Raw genomic sequence first — 19,250 nt, forward strand, 5'->3', positions numbered from 1 at the left:
TGAGCCCAGTGACTAGCAAATAGTGAATTGTTAATAAATATTAATGCTACTTTAGTTTGAGTTCTGAGGAAACAAGATAAAGGGGGGGAAAACTTCTAAAGCCTTAGTGATGCACGTGTATTCTGTTAAAGAGCTCATTAACTAGTTATTCAACAATAATGAAATTGAGGTTTCTTTAATATGTTCTCTATTGAGCTGGTGTGTTGTGTGGTAGGGGAGTTGGGGAGGGTTCATTTAAAAGAGAGGATAAGACTAAACAAAAAGTTAGGGAGCGACCCAAACCATAAGAGACTCTTAAAAACTGAGAATAAACTGAGGGTTGATGGAGGGATGGGAGGGAGGGGAAAGGGGGTGATGGGCATTGAGGAGGGCACCTGTTGAGATAAGTACTGGGTGTTGTATGGAAACCAATTTGACAATAGCTTTCATATTAAAAAAAGACTAAAGAAATAAGCAGGTTGTCAGCTAGTATCTAATGAAAAGTGAATTCAGAGAGAATGCACAGGATCTAGATTGGGTGTGATGATACCACATGAGCTTTGGTTTGAGGCATTAATATAGGGAAATCTAGGGTGGGTGGACAGTGAGCTTGAGCCATACAGAGGCTCATTTACTAAGACAAAGGGCACTGGCCAAGTTGGTTCAAGTGTCTGTCTGGCTAGAGTGAGGGCATACCCGGAGAATATTGTCCAAGCTCATGTTGGGCCCCAGCAAATGTGAGGGTTGGTCTTAGTGTACACAGCGAATGCTAGAGGGTTTTCTGACATAGCTGCTTTTGGGTTTGAAGATAGCCTCTCCTCTGTGCAGGACCAGAGCAGCAGTGATTTGAAGGGATAGGAAGCAAGGGATTAGCAAGTGCTAAGGTGTTAGATCATGAAAAAGTGGGGCTGGAATGTGGGGGTACCATGAACAAGTGGGGCTGGAATGTGGGGGTGGGCCTAAGTCCTAGAAAACAGGTAGGTAAGAAGCTGAGGAAAAAGCAGAAGACATACTGTGTTATAGGCAGACTCAGGCTTTCCATCTGATCTAAAAGAGCAGAAGGGAGAATAAAGAGTTAAGGAGAGAGCACTTTAGAGACTGTAGGTCCACCCAAGTTTTACTCTGATCATAGTTTAAATATCTGGTAGGCATCAGAAATTAATTCCAAGTTACATCACGTGAGATTGACAGCATCCATATGCATTCTGCTTTGACACCATTGGCTCAGAAAGTTAAGTTGGCTGTAGAGATAGATGATAAACTTGGCAGGAGCTGGCAGCAGAGCTAGAGGGAAGAAATAAAAGCAAAGAAAAGGAGAAGAAGAAAATGAATCTAAATAATACTGACCACAGGGGGAAAAAAACTCTAAACATTAAAAAATGAGTAAAAGTCTTATTTATCAGATCCAAGAACATTTATCTGAGGCAAAATAGGATGATCCAATGACTAAAGAATTTTCATGTTTCCAAAACGACCAAACCTGGAGGATATATTCCTCCACTTCTAGTTATCTAAGAGGCTAGAAAGAGTGATCCTATTAAAACAGGATGGAACAATTCTAATGTTCTCCAATGAGTGCACAGGTCAGAGCTCAAAGAAAAACCTTAAAAAATTAAGTGACATCAAGAAATACCTGAAGCAAACTGCTGGAGACCACAAAGCAGCAACAAGCCTCAAGGTAAAAGAATAGAGAGCTCTGCTAGTGTAAATGGCCCATAGGCATATTCTGTCCTCTTACTGGGCAGAGATCTGCTGAGCACTTGCCAAAGGAGAGGTTCTGAACATGCAGTGGTATGATGGTACAGCTGGGGTGGTTCCCCACCAGGAAATAAAAAGTAGGGAAAGGCCTTGAAGTCCGGGGTGTCCACTTTATAATATAAACCTCACAAAATGTTGAGGGAAGGTAAATGGAAATGGGAACATGGGAATCCAGATAGTGTTTTCCCTATGGGTACTCTGCTTTGACACCAATTGTCAATCTTTTTGGACTTCTATAACAAAAATACCATAGACCGGTGACTTAACAAAATTTATTATTCACAGTTCTGGAGACTCGGAAGTCCAAGGCATGGGCACATGTGCTGTTAGATGAGGGTCTTCTTCCTACTTCATAGATGACTATCTTCTCACTGTGTCTGCACATGGAAGAAGCAGTGAGAAGGTTCTTTGGGGTCTCTTGCATAGGGGCACTAATCCCATTCATGGGGGCTCTACCCCATGACCTCATCACCCCCCAAAGGCTCCACTTCCTGATACCATCACATTTGGGGTTATGATTTCAATATATGAATATGTGGAGGTGGCCACATTCAGTAAACACATAACACCAACTTTAACCACTTCATTAAATTTTAATCCTTTGATCAGAACTTTTCCCTTTCCCACTTAGAAACTCTAAAGACATTTAAATCATCATTTAGAACTTTTTATAGGCCCAGATATTCTATATATCATGTGACTTGTCTTCCTGCATGGCTTCAGGTAACCTTAGATGCCACCCAACTGGTATGATTTGTGAGATACTAATAACTTACACATTTTACTCCATGCCATTGTCAAAATGGAGGTATTTTCCTTGTGGTGCCACACACTAGGAATTATCAGTTATGAGTCCAATTTTGCCAAAAATCTGCCTGGCAGGCTTTGGGGGATAAGATCCAAGAATGCAGGAGAAATAGGGCATGACTATGGTCTTGCATTTGAGTGATTGGTGGAAAATCTTAGAAATGATCTAGATCAATAATGATAATGGTGGAGGCACCCTTATGAGGTCAAATGCAAGATTAAAATTTTAAGACAAATTTATCCAAAATTTCCCTTAAATTTGCCAAATCTTACTGTAGTAAAGAACAAACCAACAGTAGTTTGAAGACTTGCCTACTCATAATGCTAGAGGAAATGCCCAACACTCAGTGTATCAAGTTGGTGTATTCTCTTGCACAAATGTTACAGTGATGAATTAAATATTCTTTGAATAAATTAAACAAATGCAGGTAGATTTTTTTTCAGGAAATAAAGCAATATGGAAACTGACTTGAGGTCTGAGAACCATTTTTGTTTTCAATTATAGTCACTTATTTTATACAGATTTGAAAGTTTACTTATTTACTCACTAAAAAATTATTTACTATAGGAATAATATAAATACAAATATTAAAATCATACTTGAATGTATTATTTTATAAATGTCTATTATAATTAAAGTCTTTTTTCAGCACCTTGGAAAATTTGCAGAGCAGTCAGTGGGGTATGATTTGACCAAGCAACGGATTGGTTGATTTGAAGGGATGGTGGAGAATAGAACATTTGTTTGACTTAAATTGGGCAACTTGATTTAAGAAGCACCAGAACAATATACAAAACTACATATGCCATCCAACCCTGTCAAGAAATACCATTCCAATGCCGCAGAGCTGTGCCAGTTCAACTCAGAGTGCCATCTTCAGCCAGGCTCATATGGCAGTGAAGACTCAGTGAAGAGTCAAACCATTTCCAGTCCTTTAATTCTTAGGGAATGGATCTAAGGGTCCAATGTGCCTTTTCCATATTGCGGGGAAAATACAGCAGCAAGCACAACTCCCTGTGATTGCTTCTAACTTTATAATATTCAGCAGCCATAAGGAGCGAGTATCTTCTAATATATGCTGATTTTTATTGAGGACTGCACATTTTCACATTCCAATTCTTTTTAAAACAAAGACAATGAATAATGAATAGCAACTTCAGAACAGGCGAAGCTAATTCTACTTTGAGCCACCAGTAGGTATTCTTTGGTGATGTTTGGGCCAGGCAACCATCGTTGAAAAGTTATAGTCAGTTTTTGCAAGTTACGTTTCTATTTAATCAATAAGGATCCTGGAGACTTTATTATGACAATATGATGGATTCTTATATTCTACCTTGAAAGGTCTTATTGCATGGCCTTCAAAAGATTAGTAGAAAGGGCATTTATTGTCATTCAGTTTGTTCACTAGTGATCAGAATAAAATAAATTAGGTGTTAAAGAGAAATGAATAACTTTTGATTTTTGTGGGCACAGACACAGACCTCACTTCAAGCCAGAAAGGAGGGGCATCCTCAACTTTTTCTTTCTAATCCCTTGAATTTAAATAATCACCAAGCCTCCTCTGACCTGCTTCCTAAATTGCTCTTTTTCTTCTCCCTTCCTCCCCATCACCACTGCCACTGCCCTACTTTGAGCTTTCAACATTTTTTCTGGAATGTTACATTTGCCTTGTTGGTGATCCTGACTTTCTGTTCACAGCTATCCAGATCAACTTGCATACTGCTGGCAGTGCTGATTTTCTAACATTCCTATCAAATATTAACCACCCCCCCAAAACAATAAAGACATTTACAATAAATCCAGAAACAAACTCCAGGGGCTTCCTCTCACTTGAAGGACCAAGTCTGATTCTTCACAGGACTTTCAGATAAATTCACATTATGAGCCCTGCCTATCTTGCTAGCCTCATCTTCTGCCATACTGCCTCATGTTTCCAGTGCACTAGCCAGACAAAACTGTTTGCACTTCTCTAAACCTGTATGGTTCCTCGTGCCTCTATAGAACACATCCTCTCTTAGCCACATTGCAAATTCATCTCTGAATCACCATGAGAGCTGCCTGCCAACCAAGAACACCTTCACTGAAATATTATGTAAGAGATAAACTTCATTCATATTTGAGCCATTATATAGTCTTGAATCTTTTTGCTACGGTAGCCTGTCTTACCCTAAACTGTACCTGTGTATGCAGGTACTCCTAGAAGGTACATAGCTTGCCTACTGGACGGAGTCAAAGAATAAGGCAGCCACTTCTGATCAGCTCTAGGTAGAGTGAGAACAAACTCTCCTCTTTACGGTAACACAGTGTCACATGGCTTGACAGGCAGAGGTCAGCTAGATTTTAGCTTTCATAGACCCATGCTTTAAAGTACTGCACAAAGTTCACAATCATATTCAATGATCCAGGAGTGCCCAGTGTGTGGTAAAGTGTAGGAAAGTGTAGTAAAGAGGAGGGACTTTACTAGGAAGTACAGATATGAAGGACACATAGATTAAGACATTGAAGTATTAATAAGAAACTATAACTTAGGGGGCAATGTAATGACCTATTACAAATGTACAAGTCAAGAACCTCCAAGGAGGAAAAGAGTACTTATAATTCAGAAAAAATTATATGTAGAAATTTGCATCTCTGCTGGGGCTTCAAAATATAAGGTAAACTTTGATATTCACAAAGTGGAGATCCCAAAAACATTCCATTTAGTTGGAAAGGTGTGGGAAAAAATATTAAGGTGCCAAAATGCACAGTTACTTATCTGGTTAATTTGGGGCATGAGGGTGGAGGAGATGAGAATGGGAAGACAGACTGGAACCTTATAAAATTGTTAAATGCCGTGATGGGTAGGTTAGGGCAAGGAGGATCCACAGCAGGATTTTAACATGAATGTTCTATTAACCAGACAAAAATGATTTGGAATGGACTAGCCTGAAGGTACAAAAACAAATTAGGAAAAGTACTGGAATTGTTTGGGCAAGGAGTAAAGAGAGCCTGAATTAGGCTAGTGGCAGTAGGAAGAGAAAGAAGGGAATGAATTTTGGAAGAAGACTTGAATATTTCTCAATGTGAGGGAGGAGAGAAAGGGACAAAGAATATGGCTAATATTTAAAGTCCAGGTGCACAGAAGAAAGTGATATGCTTAACAAACATTGGGATGCCATGAAAAGGCACAACTTTTTATAGAAGAAGAGTTTGGTTTTGAGCTCCTTGATTTTGACTGGCTCTATATACAGAGACAAGTTTTATATCTTGTGTCCATCTTTAGGTTGTAAATAGCAAACACTTAAAAAGCTCTTACTGTATGCCAGGCACTACTCTAAGCACTTTAAACATATTAACTCAATAAATATTCAAGCAACCATGAGGTAATTATTAATATTATCCTCATTTTACAGAGAGCTGATATACTCAGAGTAACTCAGGAAGTGACAGAGCGGGGATTTTAACTAAGGAAGTCTGATTCAAAAATCCGTGTTTTGAACTGACATGCTACACTGCTTCTTGTAAAGTCACTTAAGGAAAGAAGACTTCATAAGGCAACAAAGAATGTATAATGTAGATTGTGGATGTTTAGGAATACGTCTAATAACTATTACTGATCCAAATTCTTTTAGTGCCTTTGTTCTCCTTAGCTGAGCATTAAGCATCTTCGGAAGTTTCTGATCAATACGGTACAATATAATAGATAGTAATCTTTTCCAGATAGAAATATGCTTCATAAAATATTATACAAAAATATATGGGAATGATGAAAAAGACAGGATCCTGTGTTAGATTCTGTCATAGGCAAAGGTGATTCTCAAAAATAATAATATGTTAGTGCCCCATGAAGAAAGCCAGAATAGTTGGGTCAGCTCGGGATCTCACTCAGCCTTATTCTTTATGGTTGGCCTTTAGCCAGAGCAAATCCTTCCAACTGACAGCTGTCAAATGTCACATGTTACAGATTAAAGTGAAAAACTATTCAGAATGATGGATAAAAATACTATAAACTCCGGGATCCTAAGAATTCCTTATAACTAAATTCTCAGCACCTGGAGTAGATGTCTATCACTTATACCCATTTCCTGGAACAATTCTGGCTTTATTGTACCACGAATGGCTAGAAATAGTTCATTAACATTACTTTTCAGTTAATCCAGACACTTTAACTAGAGTTTCTTCACTTGTATATCCAACTGAGAGACATGGTTTGTAGGGTAATAGTCCGTATCTGCCATGCTTTCTTCATGTCCTACCACATTTCCAGTGAGAAATGATTGGTAAATTAATAATAGTAAACTGACATCTTTATGAAGTCTGCAATGTGGAAAAATCCAGTAAGGAGGATGAGTTGGGTGACCATACACCCTGGTTTGCCTTGGACATCCCTGATTTACCCTTGTTTCAATATAATTATTAATAACCTCCTCATTTGCACTCTCAAAAGTGCTTCTGGTTTCGTTTATAAAACATATGATTATTATGATGAGCAAAGCACTCAGAGTCTTGGCCACAGAATTATACACCTGATTCTATATTCATTTAGCTAATTAAGTGTGGTCAGTCATTTGAAGGCATTCTTAGAACTTCCTTTAAACAAAGACAAAGTGTAACAGTGAACCAAGGGCTTTATTGAAGTACCCCAGAACTTTTCTCTGTTATCTTTATTTTATTTATAATTTGGTTGTAGAATGATGAATAGCTGGATTATTAAACTATTAGAATAATTCAAAATCTAAACCTGAATATATGTAACAGTAAGTTATGATATGATCTAGTGAAGTGAAGCACAGGCTATGAATATCGTATTCCAACATCTATTCTCCCTTTCCTCCTTACTATCTCAACTCAATTTATTTTGGGTGGCAAAGTGTCAAGCTAAAAGACTATGTTCCCCAGAGTAATTTGCAGAAAAAAATGGCATGGTGATTAAGTTATGGTCCACAAAGTATATTCACAATATGTGGTATTTCCTGGAAGTCTTGTTAAGGAAGGAGATGGCAGAACTTTCTTCTTGCTTTCTGGAGTGCAATGGAATGACTAGAACTGGAGAAATAATCTTCAACCGTTAGTTAACACACTGAAGGTGGTGGGCAAGCAAGAAAAATGGGCCTGTTTTCCTTATGATCCTGGAACCACTATGTTAGTTCTAGACTGCATATCTCTGGGTATCTGTCCTATGGGAGAAAAATAAACTCTTTACTTATTTATGGAACTGTTATTTTTCTTTTTGGTCACTTGCCGGCAAACTCCATTCTTAATGACTCAGGGGAAGAACACATGAAAATTCCATACACAGAGTTCAGAGTGGGTAGCAGTGAACATTGAGGAAAGTGGGAATGTGTTGGATGGGAAAGTTAGGCTACAGAAAGGGAAGAATTTCTTTCAAGTGTTCATAGAATTTATAAAGGTGCAACTTAGCATTTGGGAGAAACTAAACTATTGAGAAAATTCATGTATCTTATTATGTATAGCAATGGTGATACTCCAAGTGTGAGCAATAAAATGCCCTAAGTATATCAGAAGTATCCCTGGTTGAATTAAAACAATATAAAGTATCCAAGTGCCCACACTTCAGCTTGGAGTCCTGGAATGTCTGGACAACTTTTTTTTTTTAAAGGAAGGCATATTATAAAGCACCACGGTATCAATTGACTACAAAATGCTTTCACAACTTCCCAGAAGAGTTTCAGCTCATTTCAGCATAACATGACCGGGTATGACTACCCATTACAATATGCTAGCACGTGAATTCATTATGTGCAATATCTAAGTCCATCAATGTTGATCTAAGCATTTCGATGGCCAGAGCTCATAGATCCATCTAAATACAAAGTCTGAAGTTTTTGGCTTTCAGGAATACATCACGGACACATTGCTTTACCTCTCTGTGGAATCAGAGGGCTTACACTTGGGTATCTAGGGGCTTGCTAGGACTGGGAGCAGATGGTAGTTTTTATATGTTCTTTTTATAAATTCATTTTGAGCAGTTTTTTTTGCATGAATATTTCATTTATGACAGGGTGCTGCTTAGTTATATAAAAAGTAAATACATAACGAGCGAGGTGTAAGTATAGCAGCAATGTAGTGTTGAGGCTAATGGGTGGAGAGGATTTTAAAAATACAAAGAATTCTCATTTTCAAGAAGTACTTTGCAAACTTTAAGAGATAAATGAATTGTTTCTTTCCTACTTCCTTTATTCCTTCCTTTATTCCTTCCTTTATTCCTGCCCCCCTATTCTGTTGTGTGCTAGTCCAGGGAAAGAGGAAGCTTTATATTTAAGAAGTCAAGCATTGGATTTTCAATCCTTATTAGGAGCACTATTTTTACAAGTTTGAAAAAGGACCGAAACAGCCTATATAAAGTGAAAATAGCAAGGGCAAGAACCACAAACAGTAGCAGCCTAAGGTTTAGGAGACCCTGGATGGCTGGGTATACAACCAACAGGAGGAAGAAAGAAGGATGGAAAATAACAGCTGCCATAAGCTGAAGTGATGAGCCTTGATCTTCATAAGGGACAGGTGGCCAAGATATGCTTGCCGTATACTTCCCATTGTGCAACATCATGTATATTGTCATCATGTTCTGGGCTTCAAAAACTGTTTCCAGGCTTATTTTAATAGCTTAGAAAAAAATGTTTAAGCCAACTTGAGAAAATTGATCAAATCTGACTTCCCTATGGAGTTGTTTCAGCCCAGGCGTATATTATATGTTGCCACAATTGATTGGAATAGGTATTTCTTATTCTTCACTCTATTTCAACCCAACCTATATTAGCTGGTACCTAAAACTACAAATTAGACAAACCTCAAACTCCCCCAAAAACAACTTAAGTTTTGGTCCGTCTTTCACATCTTGTGTGGTGGAAGAGTAGATACTGTGGTGATTTTGAGCACAATATTTAGCAAGATATAAATAGAATGGATGTCCTGATGTAATAAGAGTGGCATTCGTGTCTGCAATGATCTAAAGACAATGTGGGTTGAAGGAAGGTAACTATGACAGAATTTCACATTTTTCTAAATGTTCCTTGAAGATAAGGACTTCATTTTATATTGCAGACCTACAGTATTCATGAGGGATACCACAGTCCCAAATTCATGAATATCAGTTCAGCATATAATTGTCTCCATAAAACTTCTATTTTCTGGATTAGAACCATCACTTTCTTGGATAGTTTTGCTTCCACTTTACTTTCATCAAAAGAACGAGCAGCTGACTTTATTTTCAGGGAAAGTATTCACAAAGAAAATAGTTTTTCATCATGTCATGAGAATTACTACATAGTAACTTGACCACAAGTAGAGAATATCTAAACCACTGTGAGAAGATATGTGGGCCAGTCATCTAAGCACACTCTAGCTAAATGATTCCTGCTAGAGTCCTGCCTCTCCCACATGTAATTCAATTTCATGCCTCAGCAAAATTACAAATTGTTACATGTCATGAACTCTTGACTATTGCTTCGTGGTACTCAAGTAGCAATATTAAATCCTAGGTCAATAACAGGTTTCTTTGTATTCTCAAAAAATTGCCTATTACAATGCCTTATATATAGTAAATTATCAATGAGCTTTTAGGTTAGTTGATCATCTGATTGATTACTTTAAGTATGTGTATTTTAGTACACACTTGAATGGGTAAGATGTTGGGCAGGCCAATGGAACACCCCACACTGAGCTGCTCTTGGGCCCCCTCTAGTGCATCTCTTAGAGGCAAGTTAGTAATTTTAGTTAATAACATTAGACTAATGCACATACAGTGCTACAGCTGTTGTTAGGAGGGGAAAGGATTACACAGAAGACAAATGTGGTCTGCATGGTAGCAGTAGATGAAAATTTTAGAATGCTTTTTAAACTTTGCTAACTTTATGTTAAAATATTTTTAAAATTCCCAAGGAATTAACTTTAGTAATAAATTCGTGAATCAACAAGTCAACTTCTCCCTCCAGACAGTTCATTCATTACAAGCCTAAAGAAAATGCATTATGGTTATTCTTTTGGATCAGCCATAGATGTTGGGCTACCCACAGGGCATTCCATCATTTATTAAGAGCAATGGAAAGATGTGTATGTAGTACTTAACCAAGAAATGATCATGTGTACCACACCTATCTCCTCTATAAAGAGTTTTGCATATTTCTAAAAATTAATTGAATGAATGATATAAACAATTATGTCACATAGTTTTAGTTTTTAAAAATATATTTTGCCCCAAATTTCAATTTTCCTGGCAAAAAATGGTCTTTCCCACATCTAACTTTCTTCTTGGTAATCCAAAAATTTGATAGATTTCCTGAATTAGAGAAGACATAGTTTTGCACAAAATAATGGTATTTACAGTTTCATAAAAACTCATATTTTCATAAAAACCAAACAAATGTTTTTAATAAAGAGAAATGTATTATAATTTTTGTTTCACTTCCACTTTTTGATTCTCACTAGGTCTTTTATTTCTTTTAGGCTAAGAGCCTGAGGGCTATTATCTATTTTTATGGCTGATTTACATTTTGTTTGAGCTTTCATGTCTTCTTTTCCCCCTTGGTGTTATAAAGAGCAAAGGGGCAAATAAACTAAATTTCTAAGGAATATACCGTGAATTAGTAGAAATAATTACTGCATTTAAATACCAATTACATTGAACTGTTGTATCTTGATGGCTCTGTGAATTAGGAGGGAAAGATAATTCTGAATGCTACTAAAATATTTCATGTGTAAGTGAGAATGGAGGCCAAGACTAGGAGAGATGACTACAATGCACATAGACTGAAGCTGGTTAAAGGAGAGATGTGAAGTGGAGGAAAAAAAGAAAAGCAAAATCAGGGCAAGTCAGTGAAGGAACCTGAAACTGAGGGTTAAAATCTGGTTTTAGAGTTCAGGGCAAACCAAAGATTTAACAAAATACTATTCTATATATTTTTTTAAGAGCACACCATAATAAAATGGAGTTTTAAAAATGTTTTAGGAGATGATTTCCTGGGGTAAGTTTTTCTTCTGTTACTTGGGCAGTGATTTCCAGTGCTACACAAAACTCCTAAACTTTCCTCATAAATTGTCAGTATTTCAACATCAGCATGAATAATGTATGTAAAAGATAGCATAGGAAGAAGAATTCAGATTTGTAAAAGAGGAACAGCAGATGCTGGAAACCCTAATTGTGGTTATTGGGCAACGTTGTCTAGTCCATAGCTCAAGACTTTGACACTTACTGACTTTAACAGGGTTGTGCAATTCATGGACGTGGGAATTTAGCTTGGCTGAAAATGAGTGTATTTTACCTGATAGTTTTCTCAAGAAGGTGATGGTTCCCAAATGTCTAAATTAATATTTTGACTGAATTCCACCACATATGCCTCATCTCTATTGAGCACAATTGAAGACTTGTGTTTTGGGGTTGATTAACGGAGGACACAGGATTAGCACATAGTAGACTAAATTGTAAATGACTGAAAAGAAGCTCATTTGTGTCTATTTATTCATCCTTATTAATAGTTTTGGGCACTTAGAAATGCCTCAAGGAAAGGCAAAACTGCAAGTAAATAAGTTTGTGAATACTACCATTAAACTCTGGGGTATTTGAAATACACAAAAATGGCAAAAATTAATGGATACCAAGATTTCAAGAAATCAGATTTTCTAAAATACATTTATAATTCCAGCTTAAATTATTGCCTCTCAAATACCAAATATTTACCTGTTAGCATGTAGGTCATATAATAGCTCAATGAATTGTTTGTTCAAGTGTTGATTTTGAAGGCTATTAAAAGAATTTTGTTTAAGTAATTTTTAGTAAAATCCTAATGTATTTCAAGCCACTGAATTTTAAAGATCATTACTGAGCAATGGTTTTTGTTTTCTTTCATTAAAATTTTATTGGGATAACTGGCTAAGGGCCAGGGGAAAAAAGATGGTAAGTCAAGTATCTGTTAGCGGTCATTTGGAACTTCAACATTTTTATCACACAATCTGAAAACTCTTTCATACTTTTTGGATGTTTTCAGAAGAAAAAAATTCCATGTAAGCAGAAGGCCAAAGAGACTATTAAGGAAAATTGTGCTGAGTGGAGGAATCAGAATACCCATGTTTTTGAATCCTGGTTCTGTTCTATCTAGTTATATAATACGGGAAATTCGCCCAAATTATCTGAGCCTCATTTTTCACATGTGAAAAATTAAAGGGTTAGAATAAATAATGTATAAGCCATGTTCCATCTCTTATAGTCTATGGCTTTATTACTCTGAGATCCAGTAAAGAAGTTTGCAAGCTCCTTTCCAGAAAGTCTTCTTTGAGCTGTACTAATGTGTTCAACTGATAAAGCTAATATTTTCCTACTTCACTGGAAAAAGTAGATATTTTTCCCAATTCAATGCTTTCTTTGATAATTTTTATTAAAATATTGATTGCTGTTACTCCTTATCCATATAGGAGTAAAGTACAAATACTATGTGATTTAGCATAAAGCTTCAGTGCTAGGTATTTTTTAGTTTAATACTTCATGAGGCTGAGGTGCTCTATTTCTGATGTCAGTGAAGAGGCAATGTTTCAGTCAGTTCTTTCTCTCCTTGAGCTGAGCAAATCTGTGAACCTTTCAAGGACTCATGTCTTTATGATCAATTGGTTCCTTCTGATTATAAAAGAGAATTTCATAAAATAGCACCTACTCAGTGGGGTCACTCAGGAATTAGAACTCAGTGGAGGCCAAGGAAATAGGAAGGCTGACAAGGATCTTACAAGGTGAAGAGAAGGGGAAGCAGACCAGTGTTCATGGTAACTTTCTTTTTTTTTTTTTTTTTTTTAATTTTTTTTTTCAACGTTTTTTATTTATTTTTGGGACAGAGAGAGACAGAGCATGAACGGGGGAGGGGCAGAGAGAGAGGGAGACACAGAATCGGAAACAGGCTCCAGGCTCCGAGCCATCAGCCCAGAGCCCGACGCGGGGCTCGAACTCACGGACCGCGAGATCGTGACCTGGCTGAAGTCGGACGCCCAACCGACTGCGCCACCCAGGCGCCCCTCATGGTAACTTTCAAAGCATATAAGCAAATGTGTAGCTGATCACAGCTATAACTTGGTATAAAAAGTAATTTAGGACAATATTTTGTGTTCCCTATAAGTGTAAAAAAGAAAACTACACAAACCAATAGCAAGTTTTCCCATGAAAACTACCCTACCAGATTTTGCAAGATAAGCTTATGTGCTGAGAATGATTTCTTATTGATGATAATTTATTTGCTGTACTAAGTTAACTTTCTTCTAATAATCATAATCTTTTGTAAACCTTGCCTATTTCTTAGGTAAGAAACTGAAAACTCTTAGAAAGTAAATAGTATTCCTATCATATCTAACACATTTCTATGTTGGTGCTTAATACATAATTTTACAATGCATTATGGATGTATTCTGAATTGAAAAGTTCTGGTGTTGTGTGCCTAAGAGTCTGTCCATGACTGTTTTTGCGCGTGTGCGTGCGCACACACACACACACACACACACAAAGTGTACACACACTCCACAACAAAACAAAACTGCTCTTAAGTGAGAGTATTACTAGCATTGTTTTATTTTGCCTGATCTTAGAAAACCTAAGAACCATCCCAATAATAATTTGAGGAACTGGTTGATGATAGGATTCTGTGTATGTAAAGCAAACTGCTTTCTCTCGTATCTCCAGACTGCAAACATACAGTTGACTCTCTAATTAGAAAAGTCTGTTCTGAGGATGCCTGGGTAGCTCAGTCGATTAAGCATCTGACTCTTAAATTCAGCTCAGGTTATGATCCTAGGGTTGTGGGATAGAGCCCTGCTATGGGTTCCCCACACTGAATATGGAGCCTGCTTAAGATTCTCCTTCTCTGCCCCTCCCCATCAGCTTTCACATGCTGTCTCTGAAAATCGGGAGAAGAATAGTCCGTTCTATAGGCATATTGACACCTGGGGGATAAGAAGGGGAATGTTGTCAGAGAAAGCATGGTTGGGGAGATAGAAGGAAAACCAAGGCTATGCATTATCAGTTTCAACGGAGGAAAAATCATAAGATGAAAGTGGTGATAACTCATGTTGAATATTGCACAGAAAGTTGAGAGGCTTTTCTGAAGATTTTCAATTGATTGCTGATAGTGGAAGTTGGATTGGAAGTAACTAGGGATCATGTCATAATTAGAAATCAGCATAAAAGGATGGGTTTAATGAGTTTATCCTATATATGAAGAAAAAATATTACTGCAGGATTAGAAGAACACTGATGTTTCAAACTGCAAAATGGCTCTATGGTTTTAATATCTCATGAGATTTGTTTCTGTATGTAATTTTAAGAAATATTTTCTTCTTCACGTAAGGAACTCTCCTTCTCCCACTGATCGGTCTTCTCAGCACCCAAGATTGCAAATATGACTTATAATGTAATTTGCTCACCCAATGCTGCTTCTCTGAATTTAGTGTTTGTGAGATACGCAGTCTCCCATCTGATGCACCCATACAGTCAAAATGGTCTCAGTCATTCTGCTCTACAAAGTCAGGGGAGGCAAGCTCACCTCTGACCCAAGCTCAGTCTCTTTGTTGTGGGTAGACTGTGGGCAGGATACTGCTATGTCTCATAAATTTCTTGTAACCATAGCCATCTTTCATGTGTATCACTGAAGAAACCACAGGGACATTCTGTTATTTCAGTACTGTGAATCTACTTGACAAAGGCAAAATTTGTCCTAAACTACATGGCAGGTCTCTTTTGTTTTGTTTTGCCTTTTTTTGCTCTGGATTTAGTAATTCAAGGCAGACAGAAGCCAATAATCTAGTTGTCTTCAGCTTTTGACCAGAGAAGATGTTCTGCATTTTCACTAACAGTTGATCTAGATGAGACCTTCTTCCTATTTTTAGACATGGTTGCATTATAATTATTTAAATCGTATTATATATTCCAGTATTACCTTTGTTTTTTAATATCTATTTTCTTTTTGTAGATTTTCCTTTATGGTCCCTAAAGTAATAGAGCAGATTGTTGAACGTTTCTCTCAAAACAAGATTTTCTTAAAAAACTAATCACAAGAATTTTCTCTTTATTCCTTTGTAAAGAGGCATGCTAATTTTTTTACAGCTATATAAAAATAACTAGTCAATGTTTTCAAAAAAGCTCTATGGAAACTTTCTATGATTTCTTTTCAAGAATATGTTCAAAACATACAGTAATGTTCTTTATTTATTTAGTGTTGCTAAAATTTCTTCATATTCATGTCATTTTGTTTGCAAGGTTTCCAGAGACAACACTTTTTAGAGTTAAATACTAGTTATGGTTATCAAAGTGCTCACCAACTGTACTTTTCACTGAAATATAGGCAGTATCTGATACTTATACCTGGACAAAAATATTTTGATACTAGTCATTTACTCATATCTTAGGCCTCTAATCATTACATATTCTGCTTGTGTGTAGAAAATGTACACATATGCACAGGCATAAATGTTACTCTTTGAATGTTTTCAGGGACATTTCCTGAGTCTTCGCTGGCTTTGTGAAGTGAGTTATGTGACCTTGTCACCCAATGGCTTGCAAGCAGGTGGATATGGGAAGTTTTGAACCTGCATTTTCAATGAAGTAAGAATTTTTCTGGGTGTTTCATGGACATAGCATTAAATTCACTTTTCTATGGTTCTTATTTCCTCATTGTTTTGGGCAGGAATATTGAAACATTTTATTTTTTGAAAAATTTTAGTTTTTATATTTATTTTTTATATTTGTTTTATTTTCTATATTTTAGGTCTTACTAATATTGTAAGAGGCTTAAGCTTTGTATCAATCTGGGTCATGGTACAGAATATAATTCACCACATGGCTCAAGAAAAAAGAGGGACAAGGGATTAAAGATGTGAGAGGAGTAAGGGAATCAACAAAGGCTGGTGAAGGCCCAGAGAGCAGCGAGGGTGGGAAGTTGTTACCCTCCGAGGCTGAAGAGACAGAAGCAGTGTTACTAGAGCTCTGTGAGAACCAGAACTATGGGGAAGGATCTGGCCATGGGAGCCATGGAGGGATGCAGCTACTGCCAGACATACAGGGCCAATGCAGAGAGGGAGTGTACAATAAGCCATGACCTGTTTCTCCTCCCCCACCCTCATTTTCCTCCATTGTCTCTCATCAGTTGACTCCCTACCAGAAGCCAACAACAAGGAAGTCCAGGGGACAGAAAATAGAAGGGATGAGATGCACTTGGGAAGGCAAACAGGAAACCCATCAAAAATTTATAAGGATAAAACTACTCTGATGAAAATATTAGTTTTACTTATTAATTTTACTCTAGATTCAGCAGCAATATGATACTGAAAGAGTAGGTGTGCTGTAATATGTACAAGCCAGTAAACAAAACTATTAAGACTCAGGGTTTTACAAAGTTACTAATTGGATCCATTGAATTCTCTGGGATGTAAACAACTTTAAATCAGTGTTGTTGTTTTTTAAAGTATTATTTTAAGGGACGCCTGGGTGGCTCAGTCGGTTGAGCGTCCGACTTCGGCTCAGGTCATGATCTCACGGTTTGTGAGTTTGAGCCCCACATGGGGCTCTGTGCTGACAGCTCGGAGCCTGGAGCCTGCTTCAGATTCTGTGTCTCCCTCTCTCTCTGCTCCTCCCCTGCTCACATGCTGTCTCTCTCTCAAAAATAAATAAAGATTAAAAAAATTTTAAAGTATTATTTTAATTGCCTGAATCCTTTTTTTTTTCAAACGGCATCTTATAAAAAGTACCCATATTAATAGAAAATATTAAAGATGGCTGGTTGAAGTAACACTGTGGAGTACCCCTACTCCAACTTCCCCTTCTAACCCTCATACCATGAAAGTCACTAAAGATCATACTGGGAACACTTGGGCTCAAAAGAGCACCCTCTGTGAAACTTTGTTTTATAAAAAGAAATTACAAATTGAATTCTATATTCTTTTTACATCCATCTTCTGTGGGAAAAATATCTAGACTGGCTGTTTCTTCAGTTTGAAGAAATGTGGAATATGTTAATAAAGTTTCAGTGTTATACTTCAAGAAGAGGCAGTCTTGTTTCTTCCATCTTTTCTTCAAATACAGAATCTGTCATTGATAATTCCAAGACTGAAGATTTATGTTTATAAGAAAATGGTGGATAGATGGTCAGTCTCTAGTGGGAAATGTGAAGGGTGTTTGATGATTCCAGATTAGTATTCTAATCTGAAGTATTTCACTTCAAAATAAATTTAATCAACCAAGTGCTCAGTGTATTCCTTCATCAAATAATTGATAAACATCTACTCTGTGCCAAATACTTCACTAGGCTCTTGTGATATAGAGAAAACAATCATGCCAAGTTTTCTGCTCTCATGGAGATTACAATTTGATAGGGGACACAAGTGGCATATATTAAGCAAACATGTACAAAATAATTACATTTGTAATGTGTTGTTAAAAAGTATAGTAGCTATAGGACACTTAGAATTTTCAACATGTAATATGTGTTTATATATACATTTGTTTAGATATTTAAGTAGATAATATGTTTAATTTATAAATTCTAATGTATAACTGTACACATACTGTGGTGAATGCTCAAAAAAAAAATTAGCACTTTGGGAGACCTAGAGTCCATTGGTCCAGAAAACTGGTCTGAGGTCCTCAGTACAACAACCCTTGTCATCTCGCTTCAATCCATTTTCTTCCATTGCTTCCCCACGTACTCAAACTGAACAGATCTCTTAGATGCCAGTTATTTGCATGCTACGTTGTACCCATCCTCATATAGTCTTGTTTTTGTTGTTGTTGTTCCGTCTATTCTCTTATTTTGCCTACCAAATAATTCCCCATTTTGAACCATTCCCTAAGTTAAATCCTTATCAGCTCATACAACTCCATGAATTCTTCATTGATCATCCAGCTAAAAGTGATTACTCTTTCATCTGAAACTCTATAATATTTAATCATGTTTGGGACTTATATCCTGAATTATATTGGAATTATTTATGTTTTATACACTCATTCAGTATATATGTAGTTAGTGCCTATTGTGTGCCAGTAATGAGCAAATATCTCTCTGCTTTAATAGAGCTCACTTATTTCTTTGGTGGAATTTAGTTCCTGAAGAGTAAGGTAATATTTATGTACGTTTGCAATTCTATCTACTTCAGAACAAACAAGATGCCTTGAATTTGAAAGGTGATGAATAAAAATTGGTGAATGTATGAAGCGGTATCAGTTAGCCATTACATTAAAAACTGCCATTGTGTTAATTCATCCTAAGTAGTCATACTTCTTCACACTATTTTCTATATGTAACACTAGTGTAGATTAAAACAACGGAGGAATTTACTTTATGAAATATATGCTGAGTTAATCTATACCTACTTGTACATCTCATAAGGAGGATTATGAGAATAAATGCAAGTATGTTGAAATATGTATATTTAAAAAGAAGGCATTATCATTGAAATTGTTATTTTAATTTGACTAAATAAATACAGCAAAGTGCTTTTTGGAAGCTTTCAATATTTCAATAATCTTAGTTCTCCACTTTATAAACCAAGGCCCAATGATTCCTCCATCAAGGCTGGTTCATATGAATGCCCAAGAAAAAGAAAAAAGAATAGAAAGGAGAAGTACAGACATCAAATTCTGCTTAGGTCTGCTGGCAGATTTCCATGATGTCAGCCCAATTTTCTTTTTGTTCCAAAGCAGAGGCTCATGAGCTTCTTTCTCTTTCTTTATACCAATTCTTAATCA

The sequence above is a fragment of the Panthera uncia genome, assembly GCF_023721935.1.
Source record: "Panthera uncia isolate 11264 chromosome A1 unlocalized genomic scaffold, Puncia_PCG_1.0 HiC_scaffold_17, whole genome shotgun sequence".
NCBI classification, from domain to species: domain Eukaryota; kingdom Metazoa; phylum Chordata; class Mammalia; order Carnivora; family Felidae; genus Panthera; species Panthera uncia.